We start from the raw sequence: 22,864 nt of genomic DNA, 5'->3' as shown, positions 1-22,864 counted from the left end.
TTTGGTAGCTTTGGATCACACTGACCAAATTTTCCATAAATCCATTCTGAGCAGGACTTTGTTATTGTTGGAACTGCAGATCATTAATTGATGTTTGCAGCGGCCAAGACTTTACCACAATTGAAGAAATAGCTATGGAAGTCAGACTTACACCTGAATTTCTTTACATTTATTCATTTAAATTTGATCCTTGAAGTATTTGCTTTACTCATTATGCTGCCTAATTTGCCTAAAATAAATCAGGAATCAGTCACTACTCAAATCCTGGGGTAATTGGAGTTTTTGCTGTCAGCAGTAGCATTAACAGCTATTCCATCATAAGTGCCTGCAACTCTGTGTGTGTGTGTGTGTGTGTGTGTGTGTGTGTGTGTGTGTGCGTGCATACACGTGCATGTGTGTGTGTACAAGAAAGAAGGTTCCTTTTGTCTGCAAATTACAAGTAATATTGGGGGGATATTTTTAGTCCATCTATAAATGGACATAAAATGCTGCTGTCTAAAAGAGATAAAAGGCTGTTTGTTTTCACATGTCAATATTACCTGAAGAAAAAAGGCTGGAGAATAAATGGGATGAATATATTTCAATTTATCACCACAGAAATATGTATAGTGTCTTTCCAAACTAATATATGATTTTGATGTAATAATCATAGGAAACAAGTGAGCATCTGGATATAATCCTTAGACAAATAATGTGACAATTTAGACATTTGGATTGACTCCTATAAAGGCAAGTAAAAGAACACACATATGACAGAGGGCAGATTGGATTGGATTGGATTGATAGACTGCAATGGTGTCTTGCTTACTTAGAGTCTACACTGTGTTTTGCAGAAAGGGAGGGATTTGGGCAAGTAGAACCTTCATTTACTCAGCAGAGTTGTAAATGAAACTTGAAAACGCAGTTGTCCGAGTTCAAGGTTTTGGTGGTTAGGGATGTCTCCTCTGCTTTAGAGTACTGACTAAGGAAGGGATTCCTGCATACTAGGAGTTGGTAGGCAAAGGAGACCCGTTTGCTTTCTGCCTGATCTATATTTTGGGACCTGGGTCTGTATTGACAGCTTCTCCTGCCTCACCCAGTCAGTCACCAGTGGAGATGATGGATGAGCAGGGAAATTGCAGGGTTGGTCCTATGCCATGAGGCTTGTCACAGTGGACAGGAAGCAGAGGAGTGGGGCTGTACGGAGTGGTGACCTTAAATACCAGTGAGGTGGCTCAGCGGCAGACGGGCCGACACGGTAAAATCAGCTGCTTTTCCCTTGGGGAGGAGCGAGCAAGGATTGAGAGCATAAGGCTGGACGGAAGCTCGGGCCAATGCAGATTGTGGGAAAGAGGACTTTTTTTCCCTAGCCAGGGCCCGGATGGCACGTTCTGGAGGATACAGAAATGCTGGGATGTGGGCCTGCCTTAAAGAAGCAATACACCTGTAAGAACAAATACTGCATATTGTCCTTTTGCACAGAATGAAGGCAATAAATTCCCATAGATTTCAAGATCCAAGAAAAGCGTCTTTTTAGTTCATTCTCCTTAAGAGAAATTGGAGGCTATTCTGGGTGGACAAGGCTGACATTTTGGAGATAATATAAATCTGTTATCCTGAGGTCTGTTCTCCATTTTGACTTTTTTTTTTTTTTGGTTTGATAACAAGAACAATAATTTCTGTGACAAAATCAGTACTTTTTTTCTATAGTTAGATGCAACATTTTAAATGAGGATTGATCTAGAGGCCAAAATGTTTGACCTCTTTTTTCCATAGGCCATAAGCATGGCCTGCAGCAGCCAGACCAAGACACTGCCCTTGCCCAGATGTCGCCTTCAGTTATTTGGTCCAACAGGTAAATGCCAGAAATTGCTGGCCTGCTTATTAGAAATGGAATCAGCACCTTTACTGGAGGTCTTAAGTGATGCCCAAACGTAGATTGCACAAATGTTATTTGTAATAGTATTTTAAAACTAGCAATGACTGTGGCTCTTTAAGGAGAATATCCACAAGATTAACCAAATCCTTTAGATTTTCCAAATATCTGGTACTTATTAATATTGGGTGCCATGTAATTAAACAGCAGTGTCCCGAGTTACTTCCTGAAGGGATATGTCACTGAGAGTTATACTAAAATTGCCAGACAGTGGATTGTTCCTGCCATGTGGGGGAAGTGTTTTAAGATCAGATAAAGCAGAGAGAAACTCTTCATGGCATAGGGATTCAAACTCTTCGCTGTCACGTGCCCCCAGCCTGGCTTTCCCCTCTCTGCAGAAAATGCTGAACCCCTAGATTTCCATAACAAAAACCCTGAGATGATTTGACACAGTGCTGCAGCCTCACATACCTGTAATGAGCAGGGCATATTGAAGGCCATTAAAGGGCTCTACAGAAACCCATTGGGGAGGAATCATTTTGAAAATATTGGTCGGAGACATTGTGACATCAACATAGTAGACTTCCCAAAAGGAAAAGCAGCCAGGACACAAGGCAAAACACAGGGTAAGGCAGGCAGTACTGGAAAAGATCCACTACAATTAGTGAGGAGGGAGTGGAGATTCATCCCCACATCCACCGTATTCTCCTTAGGCAATCATGTAAAATGCCATTTACATCCTATTGGGTGTAGGTTTTATTGCCATTATCAACAAAATCCTGTGATGTCTTCATTGTGACCAACTTAAAGAAGCCTGTCCAGTGTTAGTGTAAAGAATACTTGCCCCAAGATCCCATCCTTTAGAGCCAAGAGCTTTGTGCATGAGGTTAGTAAAGCCAGATACGCAGCCCCTCTCTGTTTTAATGAGGTTTCCAGAAATGTGGACAGAGCAGAGGTCAGCAAACTATGGCCCATGAGGCAAATCTGCCTTTAACCAGGTTTTATTGGAACATAGCTGTAGCTGTCCTCATTTGTTCACATATTGTCTATAGCCGCCTTTTCACTATGATGGCAGAGTTGAGAGGTTGCCACAGAGACCTTATAACTCACAAAGCTGAAAATGTTTCCATTTTGTCCTTTATGGAAAAAGTTTGCTTTTCTGTAAAGAAAAGCATAGACTAAATGGAATATCACTAAACTATCACAAAGCAGGAGCCAGGCACCTACAACTAGAACCATAGACATTGATCTATTCATTGTTTTTGTTCATTTCCAAACAATCATTGAACACCTACTATGTACCAGGTACTATTTGGGGATGCTTATGTGAGCAAAAATTAGATAAGAATGTCTATTTTGATGGAACTTACTATCTAGTGCAGGAGAGACAAACACTAAATAAAAACAACAATAATAAATAGGTTAATTATATGATATTATAGAAAGTAACAAGTGCTATAGAAAAATTAGAGCAGGGATGCCTACCCACTAGGTGGGAAGCCCTTGGAAGGGGTTGCAATTTGTGAGAGTCAAAGGAAACCTCTTTGAGGAGGTGGCATTGAATGAAGATGAGAAGGGTAAGGGACTGAGTTCCTTGGGCCTGGAAGAAGAATGTTTCAGGCCAGAGAACAGCAAGCAGGAAGGTCTTTGGCAACCTCTACAAGATCCCACCTTAGCCACCAGCTCAGCACCACAGGTTGATTTTCAAGCTGAATGAAAATAATCTCAGAAGTTTTTCCCCTCCTTGATATGGCTTGGCCATGTCCCCACCCAAATCCCACTTTGAATTGTAATAATCCTCATGTGTCAAGGATGGGGCCAGCTGGAGATAATTGAATCATGTGACTGGTTTCCCCATACTGTCCTTGTGGTAGTGAATAAGTCTCACAAGATCTAATTTTTTTATTGCATTTTAGGTTTGGGGGTACATTTGAAGAATATGCAAGATAGTTGCATAGGTACACACATGGCAATGTGATTTGCTGCCTTCCTCCCCTTTACCTATATCTGGCATTTCTCCACATGCTATCTCTCCCCAACTCCCCACCCCCAACTGTCCCTCCCCTATTTCCCCCAAACAGACTCCAGTGTGTAGTGCTTCCCTCCCTGTGTTCATGTGTTCTCATTGTTCAACACCCACCTATGAGTGAGAACATGCGGTGTTTGATTTTCTGCTCTTGTGTCTGATAGTTTTATAAATTGGAGTTCCCCTGCACACGTTCTCTTGCCTGCCGCTATGTAAGATGTGTTTTTGCTTCTTCTTTGCTTTCTGCCATAATTATAAGGCCTCCTCAGCAGTGTGGAACTGTGAGTCTATTAAACCTTATTCCTTTATAAATTACCCAATCTCAGGTATGTCTTTCTTAGCAGTGTGAGAACAAATTAATATACTCCCCCACCCCAGGAAATTCTAACAGTTCCTGCAGGTTTTCCAGGGATTCCATTCAACAACTACAGATTTTGATGCAATAAACCTGTGTCAGGGGCTGGAAATTTGTGTTTTGTGAAATGGGAGAGTATTTTAGGTTTTCCAGGTGCCTCTGTTTGAGAACCATTGATCTAAATCAAAATAAGAATGCCCTCCAAATATGCTGAGAGTCATTCAGCATCTGCTTAAACACTTCTAGTAATGGGAAGCTATTAACTCTTTTAGAGAGTTAACTTCATAAAATATTTATAACATTTAATTAATTTATTCATTTATTCAACAAAAATGTGTAGCCTTCTTACTATGAGTCAGGTACTGGAAATGCACAAACACATGTTCTGTGCCTTCATTGTTTTTCATTTGTTTGTTTCTGATGGCAAAATCCATATTTTTTATTTAGACAGATCAGGAAAAAATAGTAAAACACATAAGAAAAAAATTAGCTCTTTATTTTACAGATAGCAATATTAATACTTTAGCTTATTTTAATTTTTTTCTCTGTACATTTAAAAGACTGGAATCTCTTTTTCTACTAATAATGTATTATGGACTATTTCCATGTCTACAAAACATTTTTCTCCTCTGTGCTTTTTAAGAAACAACATAGTATCCCATATGTTATATATATATGTGTGTGTGTGTTTCATATGTTTCATGTATACATATATACAGGAAACATATACATGAAACATATATATAAACATGAAACATATAGATACATGAAACATATATATACACATGAAACATGAAACACACGTATATATAACATATGGGATACTATGTTGTTTCTTAAAATATATATACATATATATATACATATATATGCTAGATTATTTCAAAATACCCCTACAAAAAATGCTGCAATTAATTTTCTTATAAACTTTGTCCATCATTTCTAATTATTCATGTAAATGTACATATTTCTAAAGGATATAGGCTTTCAATGTTTTGAAAATATTTTTAAAAATTTCTTCTCCAGGAAAAACTCAAATTTCCATCCCCATTTCAATTATATGAAAATATCCATGTCTTCATACCCTTGACATTTCTGATATTTCATTCTTTTGATTAAAAAAGGTACAATTTTTGAAATGTTCTTTCTTGAACTGAGTTGAAATTTGCCTATCCAGATCTATTGATCAGATTTTTCTCTTCTGCAGATTTGTGAAATAAGCTCAATCCCTCTTCTTTAAAATTAATTTCAGATATTTGAAAATAATTATCATTCCTCCACTGTGCTCTGTCAACAGTTACAGTATTGTTTTTTCTCTAATAATCACTCCTCCTATAATCTAGTTTCTAGTCTCTTCACAGGACTGGTATTACATATAGCAGTCCCGATAAGCCTCAGTTAATCAGGACTGCTGGGTGTGTGTGTGTGTGTGTGTGTGTGTGTGTGGCTGGGTGTGTGTGTGTGTGTGTGTGTGTGTGGCATACACATGTATGTATATGTGAATATATATTCACACTTCTATAGACTGTCTCTGCCCCACCCACTCCCTGAGTTCATATGTTGAAACCTAATCCCCAATGTGATGGAATGAAGAGATGGGGGCTTTGGGAGGTGATCAGGTCATACGGGTGGAGCCCTCATAAGTGGCATTAGTTTCTTTATAAAAAAGACCCCAGAAAGCTCCCTCACCCCTTCACCACATGAGAAATGCCTATACACTAGGAAGAGGGCTCCCACCAGACATGGAATCTGAAGATGTTTTAATCTTAGGTTTCTCAGCCACAGAACTGTGAGAAATAAATGACTGTTGTTTATAAGCCACCCAGTCTATGGCACTTTGTTATAGAAGTCCAAATTGACTACCACAAGCATTAAACCAAGGACTGTTGCTGTAAGAGCACTGTCTTCTTTGTTTCAAACATGATACAGCTACTGGTGTGAGCTAAGTAGGTATTAGTTTTTCTTGGCAACTATTGGCTCCTAAAAAGATTGGTATCAACCAAAATTCCCAAGCATTTTATAAACAATCTCATAGTGACATCAGGTAACCACTGTGCTCCACTGACACAGTTGCCTTCTGAGGCCCAAGTACAGGACTTTAATAGGAATCAATGCAATCTTTAATTCTAGTTGTTCAAGTTCTTTTTGAAAACTGATTTTATCACCAGATATGTATTTAATACAAACTTGATAAGGATATATCTTGACTTGTAGTAATTAAGAAAAATACTGGATGACATCTATTGCAGACATCTTACTGCACCCTACTTGTCTGTTATTGATCCATTATCAACAGACAACGTGTGCATGTATGTACAGATAGAGAAGGAAATTTCATAAAATAAATAACAAACAAAATATTCTCAACTTGCTGATATCAAAATATATTCTTTGTATAGTATTTTTCTGACCTTCTTGTCAGTATTTTTTTAATGAAAATTAGCATGATTGGCTGATTATCTATGTTGGCTCTTTCACTTTGGAATATAGCCAGGGTCAACATCAAGCTCAGCTGTATGCAATCTCTAGTTCCTAATTTTATTTCTCTATTTTAAAATGTATCTCATCTACTAGAACACCTTGCTTTTAGAGTAACATAAGCGTATGTTAATAAGTTGGCCTTGTATATAACTCATTTGGGTCTGATGACTTCTATTTATTTCAAACAGAGAGATGTTACTTACTAACTCCTAGCATCTTTACTTCTAGTACCCTGATAATTGTGCTTGTAACCTGTGTTTTCCAGTTTTAAAATCATTATGGTAGAAGTAGAAGATGGAAAATGTGATCTTAAATAGGAGTCAAGTGCTCATGCTTTTCCAACATTTATTAATGATGTTATTTATCTGAATTTGTGGATTTAAGCTTTTCTTAATCTTAATATTATGGCTATAATTTTAATAACCCAGTATATTGCTCTTGACACTTTTGCTACAGCTGTTTTTCAACTTAGATTTTACTTTCATATATAAAATCAATTGTCCTTATCATAACTGACCTATACATTTCAAATCGTTGAGATTATAAAAATAGTTTTGTTCTAGTGGTATTTAATGTGAACAGATCAGTAGTAGCATCAGTAGTAGCTTACTTCCTCACGTGTATGCTGCTTTTAAGTTTTCAAAGTATTTTGTACTTTTTAATCTTAAAAACTAGACCCAGTCATAGGATTAGATTTGATCATAAGTCTAAGTTACTTCCTGGCTCATGCAATGTGAGATGATGCTGAGTAAGGTAAAGAATACTTCATTTCCTTAAGAGCAATGTGTGTGTGTGTGTGTGTGTGTGTGTGTGTGTGTGTGTGTGTGTGTGTATTTCATACATATATGTGTATAAGTGAATATATATCCACATGATGTACTCCTTATTTAAGAGTTTCCACACTACGTAAAAATAAATAGAGGGAAAAAAACTAATTGGCATCTAAATACAGAAAGAGAGATGTAATAAGTTCAATGTGAGGGACATTTTAAAATAAAACAAGAATGCAATCTTATAGTTTTTTTCAAGGGTGACTAACTGTATTCATTTGCCTGAGAAGTGGATTTCCCAAGATGCAGAAATTTCAGTCCTCAAACTGAGAAACTCCTGGGCAAATTGGGATGAGTTGGTCGTCTTATCTTTCTCCTAACTCTTTTCAGATGATGCCTCCCCCTGATTTTTTTTTTAAAAACCTAGAATGGTTGACTACCATCCAATTCTTTTATTATTATTATTATTATTATTATTATTATACTTTAAGTTCTGGGGTACATGTACAGAATGAGGCTTGTTACATAGGTATACACGTGCCATGGTAGTTTGCTGCACCCATCAACCTGTCATCTATAGTAGGAATTTCTCCTAATGCTATTCCTCCCCTAGTCCCCTACCTACTGACAGGCTCTGGTGTGTGATGTTCCCTTCTCTGTGTCCATGTGATCTCATTGTTCAACTGCCATTTTTGAGTGAGAACATGCAGTGTTTGGTTTTCTGTTCCTGTGTTAGTTTGCTGATAATGATGGTTCTAGCTTCATCCATGTCCCTGCAAAGGACATGAACTCATTTTTTTCTTATGGCTGCATAGTATTCCATGGTATATATGTGCCACATTTTCTTTATCCAGTCTATCATTGATGGGCATTTGGGTTGGTTCCAAATCTTTGCTATTGTGAACAGTGCTGCAATAAATACATATATGGATGTGTTTTTATAGTAGAATGATTTATAATCCTTTGGATATATACCCAGTAACGGGATTGCTGGGTCAATAAACTGGATATGTTGGAACATATCTCAAAATTATAAGAACTATTTATGATAAACCCATAGCCAATATAATACTGAAAGGCAAAAGCTGGAAGCATTCCTTTGAAAATGAACACAAGACAGCCAGGCATGGTGGCTCAAGCCTGTAATCCCAGCACTTTGGGAGGCTGAGGCGGGTGGATCACGAGGTCAAGAGATCGAGACCATCCTGGTCAACATAGTGAAACCCCATCTCTACTAAAAATACAAAAAATTAGCTGGGCATGGTGGCACGTGCCTGTAATCCCAGCTACTCAGGAGGCTGAGGCAGGAGAATTGCCTGAACCCAGGAGGTGGAGGTTGCAGTGAGCCAAGATCACGCCATTGCACTCCAGCATGGGTAACAAGAGCGAAACTCCGTCTCAAAAAAAAAAAAAAAAAAAAGAAAAAAAAGAAAAAAAAAGAAAATGAACACAAGACAAAGATGCCCTCTCTCACCACTCCTATTCAACATAGCATTGGGAGTTCTGGCCAGGGCAATCAGGCAAGAGAAAGAAATAAACCTCTTCAAGGAGAAGTACAAACCACTGCTCAAAGAAATAAGGGAGGGCACAAACAAATGGGAAAACATTCCATGCTCATGGATAGGTAGAATCAATATCGTGAAAATGACCATACTGCCCAAAGTAATTTATAAATTCAATGCTATCCCCATCAAGCTACCATTGACTTTCTTCACAGAATTTGAAAAAACTACTTTAAATTTTATGTGGAACCAAAAAAGAGCCCATATAGCCAAGACACTCCTAGGCAAAAAGAACAAAGCTGGAGGCATCACGCTACCTGACTTCAAACTATACTATAAGGCCACAGTAACCAAAACAGCATGGTACTGGTCCCAAAACAGATATATAAACCAATGGAACATAACAGAGGCCTCAGAAATAATGCCACACATCTACAATCATCTGATCTTTGACAAACCTGGCAAAAACAAGCAATGGGGAAATGATTCCCTGTTTCATAAATGGTGTTCAGAAAAGTGGCTGGCCATATGCAGAAAACTGAAACTGGACACCTTTCTTACACCTTATACAAAAATTAACTTAAGATGGATTAAAGACTTAAACATAAGACCTAAAACCATGAAAACCCTAGAAGAAAACCTGGGCAATACCATCCAGGACATAGACATGGGCAAAGACTTCATGATTAAAATACCAAAAGCAATGGCAACAAAAGCCAAAATTGACAAATAGGATCTAATTAAACTAAAGAGCTTCTGATCTTTAGTTTTTTTCTGTAATCTATTAATCTGACAAAGCTCTAATATCCAGAATCTACAAGGAATTTAAACAAAATTAAAGAAGTAAAAAACAACCCCATCAAAAAGTGGGCCAAGGATATGAACAGACACTTCTCAAAAGAAGATGCGGCCAATAAACATATGATAAAAAGCTCATCATCACTGGTCATTAAAGAAATGCAAATCAGAAGCACAATGAGATACCATCTCATGCCAGTTAGACTGGCAATCATTAAAAAGTCAGGAAACAACAGATACTGGAGAGATGTGGATAAATAGGAATGCTTTTACACTGTTGATGGGAGTGTAAATTGAACCATTGTGGAAGACAGTGTGGTGATTCCTCAGGGATCTAGGACCACCTTCCAATTCTAACATGACTGGCTTTTCTTTGGCCAATTTCATTTTTTCTGGCTTTTGGGTACTATTTCTGGTTAGTCTATAGACTATTTCCTTCTTAAAATTACCCTCTCTTCCATTTCCATCTCTCTCTCTCTCTCTCTCTCTCTCTCTCTCTCTCTCTCTCTGTCTCTCACCCACCCCCCTCTCTTACTTGCTGTCTTACCTTATGAGAGAGCAGCTAGGGCCACACAGTTTATTCTTAATGCTTACATTTCAGTGTTTAGTTTATGACCATTAAATGATCTCTAATACCTCCAGATAATTTTCATTTCTATTTTCACTGGAAAATTCCTCTATACCAATGACCTATAATTTTGTGATTTAAAGTTCAAGTTGAAGCAGATAAGTTATATGACACACTTTTATTTTATTATTTTATTATTTTATTTTATTTTGAGATGGAGTTTCACTCTTGTTACCCAGGCTGGAGTGCAATGGTGTGATCTCGGCTCACCCCAACCTCCACCTCCTGGGTTCAGGCAATTCTCCTGCCTCAGCCTCCCGAGTAGCTGGGATTACAGGCGCGTGCCACCATGTCCAGCTAATTTTTTTGTATTTAGAGACGGGGTTTCACCATGTTGACCAGGATGGTCTCGATCTCTTGACCTTGTGATCCACCCGCCTCGGCCTCCCAAAGTGCTGGGATTACAGGCTTGAGCCACCGTGCCCGGCCTATGACACACTTTTAAAGACCTAAAGTAACAGCATACTGGAGCTCCCTGGAAGTAGCAACATGGTCTTGATGCTTACATCCCCAGCTGCTAACAAAGAGACTGATCTTTGATCAGATTAACAGAGGCCAGGTGCACACAGGATCCAGCTATAGAAATGTTGACTCTTTGTTTTTACCTGTCATTGTATATAATGATCAGTGGTTGCAAACTGGGGTATTGTATAGCAAAGGTGGTCTACAAGATGATCATTTCACACAGTCTTTGCAACTCAGAAGGGACCTTTGCAATGATCAGGTATAATTTATTCATTTTTCACTTGAAGAAACTGAGATCTATCCAAGAGATTAAGAGAGTTTCATCCAATTAGTGGCAGAGATGGGATCTCCATTACTCAGGACCCATAGCCTTGTTTTCCACTCTATGCTGTTGAGAAAAATGGCATGGAGGAAATGAAGCAATGCAGGAGAGAATTGTTCATGATCCAGCCTCCTTATAGCCATCTCTGCGGAAAACAGGCTTGAAACAACTTCATAAAGTACTGTATCTCTTCTACTTGATTCCTTTTTGGCCACCTTGAAGACTAAGAATCTTACAAGGAGCCAACATTGGGGTCACTGGTTTCATATTTTGTTCTTGTTCATTATTGCCCAGAGTTGGCTCCTAATCCATGCCTTACTCTTCTACTCTTCATTCTTTAATATTAAATTCTTAATTTCTGGAACTCTCATCTCATCTGGCTTTGTGACTGCCTAGAACATTTATCTAATTGGTCAATGACAAGCAGAAGATGGCTGATGTGGGAGCGATCACCCTAAAAAAAGTAGGAGTCCCTCCCTATATGTTTTTATCTTTATTCCTGGCTTTCAAACCTGGCTCACCATGTAACTTATTATCACTGTTTGGTAAAAAAAAAACCTCTCTGTAACTAGTAATCACTATTGTTGAATACCATACGTTCCTAAAGCCTAACTCCTATAAGGTTTGCTTTTTAATTTTTATTTATTTCTTATCCAAAGAAAATTATATATCTCCTATAAAACAGCCATGGAGGGTGGTATGTTCTAAAGCCTAATAAATAAGACTTAATGGATTAATGAATAATTATTTTTAAATTAACTTTTTATTTCAGAACAAGTCTAAAATTACAAAAAAACCTGTAAAAATAGCACATAGGAGTTTGTAATACTTTTCATACCATTTGCCCTAATGTGAACATCTTATATAACTACACTTGTCAAAACTGAGAAATGAATGTCTGGACATTCTATTGACTAAGTTGCAGACTTCATTTGTATTTCACCAGTTTTCTATTGATGGCATTTTTCCATTCCAGGATTCAACCCATGGTATGGCACTGCATCGTGTCTTTGTGTTTTCTGTCAATCTGTGACAATTTCAAAGTCTTCTCTTAATTTTCATAATCTTGGCAGTTTTGAAGAACTCTGATCAAGCATTTTGTATAAAGCCCTTTGCTTAGCCTGTTTGGGTTTCTATAGCAGAATACCACAGCATGGGTGGCTTAAACAACAAACACTTATTTCTGGAGGCTGGGAAGTCCAAGAATAAGGTTTTTGCAACATATTTGGTGTCTGGTGAGGGTCTGCTTCCTGGTTTGCAAATGACCATTTTCTCATTGTATCCTCACATGGCCAAGTGAAAAAATTATCTCTCTAGTGTCTCTTATAAAAACACTAATTTCATACACAAGCGTTACATCCTCATGGAGCCGGTAATTAATCCCCAAAGATCCCACCACCAAAACAATCACATCAAGGGTTAGGATTTCAACATGTAAATTTCATGTGAATACAGACATTCAGTCCACAGCATCTCTAATGTGGGTTTAGCAGATATTCAGACTGGATTGGGTTTAGGGGAAAATGTCATGGAGGTGAGGTATTCCTCTCATCACGTCATTTCAGGGAATATGATGTTAAGCTTAATTACTTGACTAAGTTAGCGTTTACCAAGTTCCTTATTTGTACATTTGCTGCCTTTTCCCTATCTACGCTCTAGTCTTCAAAGTTAGTCACTGAGTCCAGCCCACACTCAAGGGGAGAGAGAACTAAGCTGTAACCTAGGATCCTTTTTACCTATGTCATCTCTGCCTGTAAAGTTGTTTCATTTTGAATTCTGGGCAGCTCCACCACTAGATGGACAACATTTATTTTAAGTTTTCTACTCCTTTTCAATGCACTTCTCGTCTTCCCTTTTCTTGGGACCAACTCTCTAAAACTTTCCAATTTTCATCTATTCTGCAACTATTCTCAGCAGCATTCATCTGATTTTGGCTTCCTCTGATGAAACTTGGCATGGCATAGCACAACTATGTTACTTCTCTACTTCCCGACATTTTGAATTGAAAGATGTGTGTTGAGTTAGAAAATTATTGATGAAGAAACAAGGAGTCTAAGCCAGATTCAACAGATAAAGAGGTAACTCCCCTCATGAGTTAACCACTGATTTTGTGGGCTAACTATCCTGTGAATGTTGCGATGTGAGGATTGTAAAGAGGATCTGGGGAGATACAGAGCTTCTTGGGGAGCAGGCCCCTCTTTGTTGATCTTTTTACATTCATCTCCTAAATTGTTATATGGCACTAAGTACATCTCCAATACATGTGTGTTGTTTATTGAGATATTTTGTCATTACTTTCAATGGCAAAAACTACAATTACTTTTGCCCCAACCTAATATATAGCTGTAGATTGAAAAACAAACATTTCTGTGTAATAGGCACTCATAGAAAAAGCAGAGCACTAGGAAAAACAAAGCTTTTGCAGCTGGACCTCCTAGACGATGCTGTAATTTAGACTTTGGATTTGAATCCCAGCTCAGCTACTTACTAGCTGTGTGATCATGGGCAAGATATTTAACCTCCTTGTGCTTATCTATAAAATATGTATGTTATGAGCACCTGTGATACAGAGACATGAGAAATAAATGAATTAATGTAGGTAAAGCACTTAGCAGAGTAGAGTGCTGGTACATAAACATTTAATCAGTATTAATTTTTATACGATTATTACTCGTAATGCTTTAGGTATGGAGTAAGTGACAAGTTCTTTTATAAAACTACTGCACAACAAAAATACTAAAGCAATTCACTCAATACGTTAACTGCAAAGTATTAAATAGTTCCTATGTAGTGAATAGTTCCATTTCTCTCTTTTAAAACAAAATTATCAATTTACTTCCATCTTTTATGGTAAATTTACTTAGAGTTTGGGTTCACTAATTTAAAATATTTTAAATTAAGATGTCTTTATTTAAAATATTTTAAACAAAATTGTATGACTATGAAATGACTATCATGCCCACAAATTTTGGCTTTCTTTCCCTTGATAAGTGATTTCTAAGATGACTCCTGACTTAGGTGTGTTGGACTTTGGGCATCCAGAGCAAGGCATAGATCCTTTCCCCGACTCTGAGTTTAAGTTATGCAGATGACCTTGGCAGCATCTGAATATTTATCAATAGTGATCTTTATATTTGCACTAATTTTGGATATTCTAAAACACAGATTAATTAAAAAATACATCTTTACCAATTATGCTTCTTCCTCCTTGGTGAATATGGTCATGAATTTTTTGCAGACATAGTTTTGAGATTAGCTACGGACAGCTCTTCCACCAAGTAATTTAGTTAGTGAGTTTAAAATATTGTGTGCATCTACACGTAGCTGATCCAAAAGAACTGCTGAGCTGGGTTACTGTGTATTAGCCTTCATTATGCAAATAGCTGTCCCAAGAGAGCCATCCCAAAGACTATTAGCCTCTTTCACCTTTAATAACCTAAGATCTCCCCTTCGTGATGTGTGCAGATGAAAATATGTTCTGCCTGTGGGTAAAGGTGTTATTAATGCATAATTCTTTAGCTTCTTTCCCCCTACACTGGAATTCTATTTTGGCAAACCTCTTGGGTTCGGTTGTCAGAGAGAGAAAATCTTGTGAACACTGCAATGGAATCTTGAGTGAATCTTGGTAAATTTAGAGAGCCAGGTTACTCTTTCAGGACTACTCTTTATCTGCGAGTAATTCTACATCTTCTCTTGCCTGTTGTACAGCTGATTGTGTTGCACATGGTCTAACTGGCTCTCCCTGGGTTGGAAACCTTTTAAATGTGACCCTTTGTTCTCTTCGGTAGATGTGTTCAAATTATGAGTTACATTTCAGATACAGCCTGTGCTGCAGGAACAGCCGATTCATGGGCAATGTTAGTCTTATGCAGATAGTGACTTTATCTGGAAGAAAGTCGGCCAAGATCTTGGAAAGCTCAGAGAATGTGCTGCCATTTGGTGGCTAGAATGGCCACTGTCACTTCCAAAAACAAAATCTAACATTGCAATCTTCTATTGATTCAGGCATCTGCTGACATGCCTTGTGTGACATGAAGAGGGTGTGATAGTTCACAGGTCTGAAATAGTTACCATGGGTATTCCTGGAAATTAATCGTAGGTAACTTCAACTGTGGAAAAGTTTGAGAAGGCTACCAGAGTAAGTGTTAAACCCAATAGGCAGGCTTTTCCAGCTTTGCTAATGTCATTTAATTAGTTAGTGTCCTACAAACAAAATAAACAAAAGATTTTTTTTTCTGCATTCTTTCTGCTACCCAAATTTCTGTGAAGTATTCCCTGTCTCAAGGAGACTTTGGGGCTTAGAAGGCAGACTACTTTTCTTGGAATGGCCCATCAAAAGAGCCTCCTTATTAAGCCCTAGTGCATTTGAAAACTTCATAACTTGAATTCACCTCATGTCTGAGGCAATATATGGCTGAGCAGTTACTGGAAGATGGGTTAGTTATGCATGTCCCAAGCACTTAAAAATGTCAGGCTAACACAGTGGCTCATGACTGTAATCTCAGCATTTTGGGAGGCTGAACTGTGAGGATTGCTTGAGTCCAGGAGTTTGAGACCAGCCTGGGCAAGATAGCAAGACCCCATCCCTAACGAATACAATAAAATAATATAAATTAGTTGGTCAAGGTGGCACATGCCAGTAGTTCCAGCTACTCAGGAGGCTGAAGTGAAAGGATCACTTGAGCCCAGGAGGTAGAGGCTATCGTGAGCTGTGATTGGGCCACTGCACTTAGCCTGGGCAACAGAGTAAAACCCTGTCTCAAAAAAAAAAAAAAAAAAAGTCAAAAGGAAAAAATTACATTAAAAATCAATCCACCATTTTGGAGAAATAAGTGGTTGAATTTGTTTATTTTATTATCTATTTTAAATAATTTGTTGTATTTTATTCAAAGGTTTTCTTTTTTTTTTCTTTTTCCTATACACACTATAACACCTTCTTCCTTACCTTTCTGCACAGATCTGCCCTTTGTAAAACACTGTGCTCATCACTTTTTATATATTAAAGCATATTTCACGTTATTCTCATTTCTGCTTTGCTAAAGTCTGACTTCCCTTCGCCTGACTCTCTTCACAGAACTGTATTTTTTTTTCACTGTTTAAAAAAATTATCTTGTTTGTGTTTTATCTTCCACTGAGATCTATCTGTTTACATTTTGTTCTCTGTCTTTAAGACCTTATTTCTTCACTCTTCTGATGTTTTTCACATCCTGGAACGTATTTGCTTGGCCAAACCTGTTCATATAACGTCTTTAATTCTCTTCAAGGTTCTATGTCAGCATGATCTCTTTATACTTAGTAGTTCTTCAGAGATGAGAAACTGAGGCATATCTAGGTCAGACACTGTTTCTAAAATCATACAGTGGAGTACTGGAAGAGAGAGAGTTGTGCTCAGGTTTTTTTTTTTTTCCAAGAGAAATTATTAATCAGTAGAAACCCCACTATTAAATATGTGGTACCTGGGCCAGCAGCATGGGCATCACCTGGGAACTGGTTAGATATTTAGAATCTCTGGCTCTGCCTCAAGCCTACCAAATCAGCGTTTGCATTTTATCAAGATTCCAAATGATTCATAGACACGTTAACATTTGAGTAGTCCTGAATCAGACCCCCATGTTTTGGAGGACTGGTCTCTGAAAGAAACTGCATACCAATGGTAAGTTTCCTTTGTGTTTATGAGGCTTCTCCTGAGTCCTAGCTGCCCTGATTGAAGATGAGAAGACAGATGGAAAACCTAGGACTTGGTTTCAGTATCTATCTGATCTCTGTTCTGCAATTTAGATTTCAGATAAGTTGCACTTGTGGAGAATTTCAAGTAGCAAATGAGGAAGCAAGTGGAACATTCTTTTCTAAGCAATTAGTTTTCTCTGTGCTTATTTATTTGTGGTTCGCTGATTCAATTTAGAATCTTCAAACTTGTGGGTGACTATAGGGGCATCATAGCTTTAACACAGTATTTAGTTGACATCTGTTTCTTTGAATATATTGTCTGCAATTTCCTGAGCACAGAGAACATATATCCAAGTGCTTCATGGGATATTTCAATATCCAAAATGATTTTTATTATTTTCCCCAAACTGTAATAAAAGAGGTGTTATTGCCTTCATTCTCTTGACTGAATTTTAAATTTAGAGGAGGGGAACAGTATGTGTATTTCACTGCCAGAGGTGTAAAGGAAAATCTATTTGATATCAGAATTAAAATGAATCACTGGCATAGAAAACAGTTGTGAATGTTTTCTCATGAGGAGAAAGTATTGTCAGACTTAACTACTATCATATCTGTTCATATGGAAGGTGGATTTCTCAGTTTAGGATTTCATGGGACAAGAGTGGAGTAATCATGAGAAATGGGTGGTAAAGCAATTTCCAGCTGGAAAAGAAGAAAGGAAATGAAGATGGACCTTGAGAGATTTAAATAAACACTTTTGAAATGTTTGTCTTTTAAAAAAGTTTTATTTCCAGATAAACAACCTTTTCATTTGAAAGACTATCAGGAAGGAATTGTAATTTAAGCCAGAATCCTGCAAATTTATGCATATCTCAGAGGTTTGAGATAGAATTTACTTTATGTTCCTGAATGTTTGTACCAATTGAGAGCAGTCTCTCCGAAGTTTACATGTGTTCAAGAGGATATGTGGCAATCTGGGAATATTCTGCAGATGGGAAACCTCTGCCCAACATGATGTGAACCCAGAATATCACTGTCACTTTTTAAAATTAATTAATTTTTTTTGAGGCAATCTTTCTCTGTTGCCCAGGCTGGAGTGCAGTCTCATGATGTCAGCTCACTGCAACCTCTGCCTCCCAGGTTCAAGTGATTCTCCTACCTCAGCCCCCTGAGTAGCTAGGACTACAGGTGCATGCCACCACTACTGGCTAATTTTTGTATTCTTAGTAGAGATGGGTTTCACTAAGTTGGCCAGGTTGTTCTTGAACTCCTAATCTCAATTAATCTGTTCACCTTGGCCTCCAAAAGTACTGGGAATACAGGCATGAACCACCACACCTGGCCTCACTGTTGCATTTTTATTTTTATTTTTTGTATTTTTAGTAGAGATGGGGTTTCACTATGCTGGCCAGCCTGGTCTCGAACTACTGACATCAGGTGATCCACCCCGCCCCCAACCTTGGCCTCCCAAAGTGCTGGGATTACAGGTGTGAGCCACTGCGCCTGGCCACTGTTGCTAGACACTGTGGCAGGCCTCTGCAGGCTGATTTCCAGAAGCCCATCTCAAAATTAGAATAATTGGTAGCATTATAACGTCTTTTACCTACAATTCACCAAACCCACCACTTCTGTTTTTATTATAGTAGCAAGTCTGAATGGGACTTAAAGGCCTTTAGACAAAGGTCACTAGTAAAAAGCTCTCATCTTCAGAAATGTGCAGATAAGACATCCAAACACCTGAAATAAAATATATCTTTTCCTTATTCACACATAAGGTTAACCCCCCTTTATAAACTCACAGCAGATTAGAAAGCAGATGAGAAAAAAAACAAACAAACAAACAAACAAACAAACAAACAAACAGCAATGTCATGTCTGGCAGAATGGGAATAGGAAATGACAGTTGATGGGATTTTCCACCACCACCCCTCATGGACTCATTACCCATATGTCTGCAATGAGGAACATAATAGTGACTCCAAAATAGCTTTAGACTCTGGCCATGGGCTGGGTTGACAGCTATCTTCACACACACTTTTGTGACATTCTGGAGGGAGACCTACCTCTACTCTCCTCATGTTTTCGTCCCACTACTGAAGATTTATTGCCTGGATCTGTTAACATTCCTTACCAGTTATCCGTGATGATAACCTCACAATGACAGAAAGTTATACAACTCTGGAAAGCAAGATAAAATGCATCTTACTTCCTCTTTGCTATTCTGATGCAGTTATCTTCCCTTTAATTTTGAAATTCTTAAACTGCAAGAGATAGCATGTTCTTTGACATTTGTGTTGATGCTGTTGTTAGCTCAATCTTTGCTGTTTGGGAGGTACAGATTGATGTGATTTGAGAGAAAAATTTAAAATTCCCTGGCTTCCATGCTAAAAGTATTATAACTTTTCATTTGAAATAGAGGGTTGTCTTAGTACCCAAGGTGAAATTTCTGTTCAAAATCTAAGTTGAAAATTCACAGTGATCTCCAGCAGAGTGCCAATGATGAGCCTTCTGTAGTTTACAGTGGAGATAACCTAGAATATGTTTGTTTTGTTATTCTAATTTCCTTCTTAGAATTACCTGCTACTGACTCTTGAACATACCATAATGTGTGCTTAAAATTGTAGCTATATTGCAAAGCAGTTCCAGTGCACTTTTAAGGCATCTCAGGCAAAACAAAACACATTATAGAAACCTTCAAGTTTGTATCTCCCACATATTATTTTTCTTTATGAAGACTTCCATGTACCTTTGATGTCTATTCCTGGAAAGGGAAGTGATGGAAAATGATAGCATTCTTAAATAGGATTGATTCATTGGCGTGTAGCATAGGATGTGGCTCTTGGCTATGTCTATGAAAAGCTTGTATGAAGAGTGTCCTGTGCCCCTCCCACCTGCTCTGCCATTGCCTGAAGTGCTATTTCCATCAGCATCTCAAGGTCCAGGATTTCTGTGAGATAAATGCTTCATGCTTACTGAGCTCCAATGTGGTGGAGATGTTTCAAGGCTGAATTCAGTTAAGGATTATAGAGTACACACATAGTAGATGTTGTCCATGCTGTGCCGCAGTTGAATATTGGTGGCTTATTTCATTCATTCATTCAACAAATACTGAGTGCCCGTTATAGGAAGAGCCAGGCTGTGGGGCTGCCTGTGTTCTAGCCTTTGCGGTATCAATCAGCAAAAACAGTGTAGTTCTGAGCATAGTTGTCCTTTTCTGCCCTTGAAATACAGCACTGAACAAGAAAAATGCCCCTGCACTTAAAAGGCTTACTTCCCAGTAGGGGAATCAGAGAGTAAGCAAATAGATGCAGTTATGGGTACTCTGCGGAAAAACGAAAGCAAGTAAGTGGTGGAGGATGGAGGCTGTGTTAGTGTGATCAGGGAAAGACTGTTTGAAGAGTTCATATTTGAGCAGAGATGGGAATTAAAATTGCAAATGAGTGATAATGAACAAGAGATGTAGGTCTGGAAGAACATTCTAGTCATAGGAAGAAACAAGTATAAAGACCCTGGAGGCAGAACTGAATTAGATAGAACAGACAGCCTATCCGTTCTATGATAGATAGAAATATGACAGCCACATGTGCAATTAAATTTTTTAAGTAATCACATTTAAGAAGTAAAAATAAAATAAGATTGAAAAGTAAGACACAAAATAAAATTATAGTTTTCATTTAAACATGCAATCAGTGTAAAAATTATGTAATAGTTTATTTTTATACTTTTTCCAAAATTATGTATATTGTACTTAAAGCACATCTCAATTTGGAAGCTAAATTTTTATAAGAAATAATTGATCATTCTGATCTCATGATATCTATCATGGATAGCATAGATGCATACATCTGTGTCATCTGACCATACTTAAGAGTTTTCGCTTTTCTTTTCTTTTCTTTTTCTTTTTCTTTTTTCTTTTCTTTCTTTCTTTTTTTTTTTTTTTGAGACAGAGTCTTGCTTTCTCGCCCAGGCTAGAATGCAGTGGCGCGATCTTGGTACACTGCAACCTCTGCCTCCCAGGTTCAAGCAGTTCTCCTGCTCAGCCTCCCAGGTAGCTAGGATTACAGGCATCTACCAACACACCCGGCTGCTGTTTGTATTTTTAGTAGAAACTGGGTTTCACCATGTTGGCCAGTCTGGTCTGAATTTCCTGACCTCAGGTGATCCACCCACCTCATCTTTTCAAAGTGCTTGGTACAGGCATGAGTCACTGTGCCTGGCCATTTTTAAATTTGAACTTTTAACATAAATTGAATGAAATAGGAAATTCGGCCTCTAAGTCTTGCTACCTAGATTTCAAGAGCCCAGTAGGCACACGTGGCAGTGGCTGCTGCTTTGGAAATAACAAGGTCAGAGTGTTTGGAAAAGAAGAAAGCTGCTGGCGAGCTAGACTGGAACCAGATGACAGAGGACTCTGGAAGCCATGGGAAAATGTTTGGATTTCATTTGGCTTGTGATGGAACGTCATGGAAGTTGAGTGAATGGGTGAGTGACATGCTTTGATTTGTGCTTTAGAGAGATCTACTCTGACTTTGGTAGGGGAGAGAGTGGAAGAATAGAGACATGACATGAGACTGCTAGGTAGTTAAGTGACAGATGAAGGTGATGGTTTAAAGCAATCGTCACGCTGCAAGTGTGAGACATTGTTGGTTTCAGGCATTTCCAGAAGGTAGAGTTGATAGTACTTGCTGCTTTATTGTCTGCAGGACAGTCAGCAAAGAGGAATCAAAGGAGACTTCTAGGATTTTGAATTGACCAACTGGATAAACAATGATGCCATAGTTGAGATGGAAATGACCAAGGAATAGACAGTTTTGGTGAATAAAATGATTTGGGCAAATTAAGTTTTGTTTGTCTATTAGACTTACAAGTAGATAGCTGAGTTTGGAATTCAGGGGAAAGTTTAAGGCTGGAGATTAAATGTGACAGAGTATAGATGGTATCCAACGTCAGCTGAATGAGGTAGTCTAGGCACTGAGGGTAATTTGAGGAAAGAAGTCCAAAAAGGGAGTTTCAGTCTGAAATCTACATATTGAGAAAATTAAATGAAGCCAGAAAGTGACATTAAGATAGAGAGGCTAGTGAGGTAGGAGGGAAATCAAAAGAGTCTGATATGTCAAAGCTAAGTTTATCAGTCTTGGCAAGTAAAAGTTTGTGCACTCAAGAAAGAAAGAGAAGAAAGGTTTTGTTGGTCTGTTTATTTGAGAGGCAGTCTCACTCTGTCACCCAGGCTGAAATGTGATGGCATGATCTTGGCTCACTGCAACCTCCACCTCCCCATCTCAAGTGATTATCCTGCCTCAGCCTCCTGAGTAGCTGGGAGGCTAGCCCACTAACACTCTTGGCTAATTCTTTTGTATTTTTAGTAGAGATGGGGTTTCGCCATGTTGATCAGGCTGGTCTTGAACTCCTTACCTCAAGTGATCTGCCCACTTCAGACTCCCGAAGAGCTGGGATTATGGGCATGAGCCACTGTGCCCAGCTGAGAAGAGAGTTTTATAAAGGAGATGTTGCAATGATGTGATCAGGGTACAGGAAAAACCTGAAGGAAACAGTTCAGTTATTCAAAGGGTGAAAATGGGGTTACCAAAGCTAAGTTGAAACAGATGAGAAAGAGAGAGAGAGAGACTGACTATGGGGAGAGGTCACCTAAGAGAAAACGTGGTCTTGGTTTAAGGAAGCCAATTCGTAGCAATGCTACAGGGAGTGAGCAAGGAATTGGTCATTCAGCCTCCCTTTTCTTTCATCTTGCAATCTTTGGCCATTTGCTAAATTCAACCAGAAGACAGAAGGTAAGAGATCCTATTGACTTGGTCTATGCCACTCAGTCTCCCAGGGCACAGTGCAAGATGGAGAAGGGTAAGTAGTGGATCTGGGGAGGGGGTCAAATATCTGGTGGATATTCAGCTCACCAAGTGAAGAAAGCCATTAACAGGATAATAAATGAGAATTATATGAAGCTGAATCAACCCCTAGATTTTTTTTTTTTTTTTTTGCT

General features: G+C 38.3%; 1 long non-coding RNA gene across 1 annotated transcript in view; it reads left to right on the top strand.

Annotated features, from left to right (window-relative positions):
• The window catches only part of LOC104650977 (uncharacterized), a 163,718-nt gene that overhangs the window by 2,457 nt on the left and 138,397 nt on the right, over positions 1–22,864 (top strand). The window lies entirely within an intron of this gene.

This window comes from Saimiri boliviensis, chromosome 5 (assembly GCF_048565385.1).
Source record: "Saimiri boliviensis isolate mSaiBol1 chromosome 5, mSaiBol1.pri, whole genome shotgun sequence".
Classification (NCBI taxonomy): Eukaryota; Metazoa; Chordata; class Mammalia; order Primates; family Cebidae; genus Saimiri; species Saimiri boliviensis.
The sequence above is the reverse complement of the archived record's forward strand: the minus strand, read 5'-3'. Positions and strand labels throughout refer to the sequence as shown.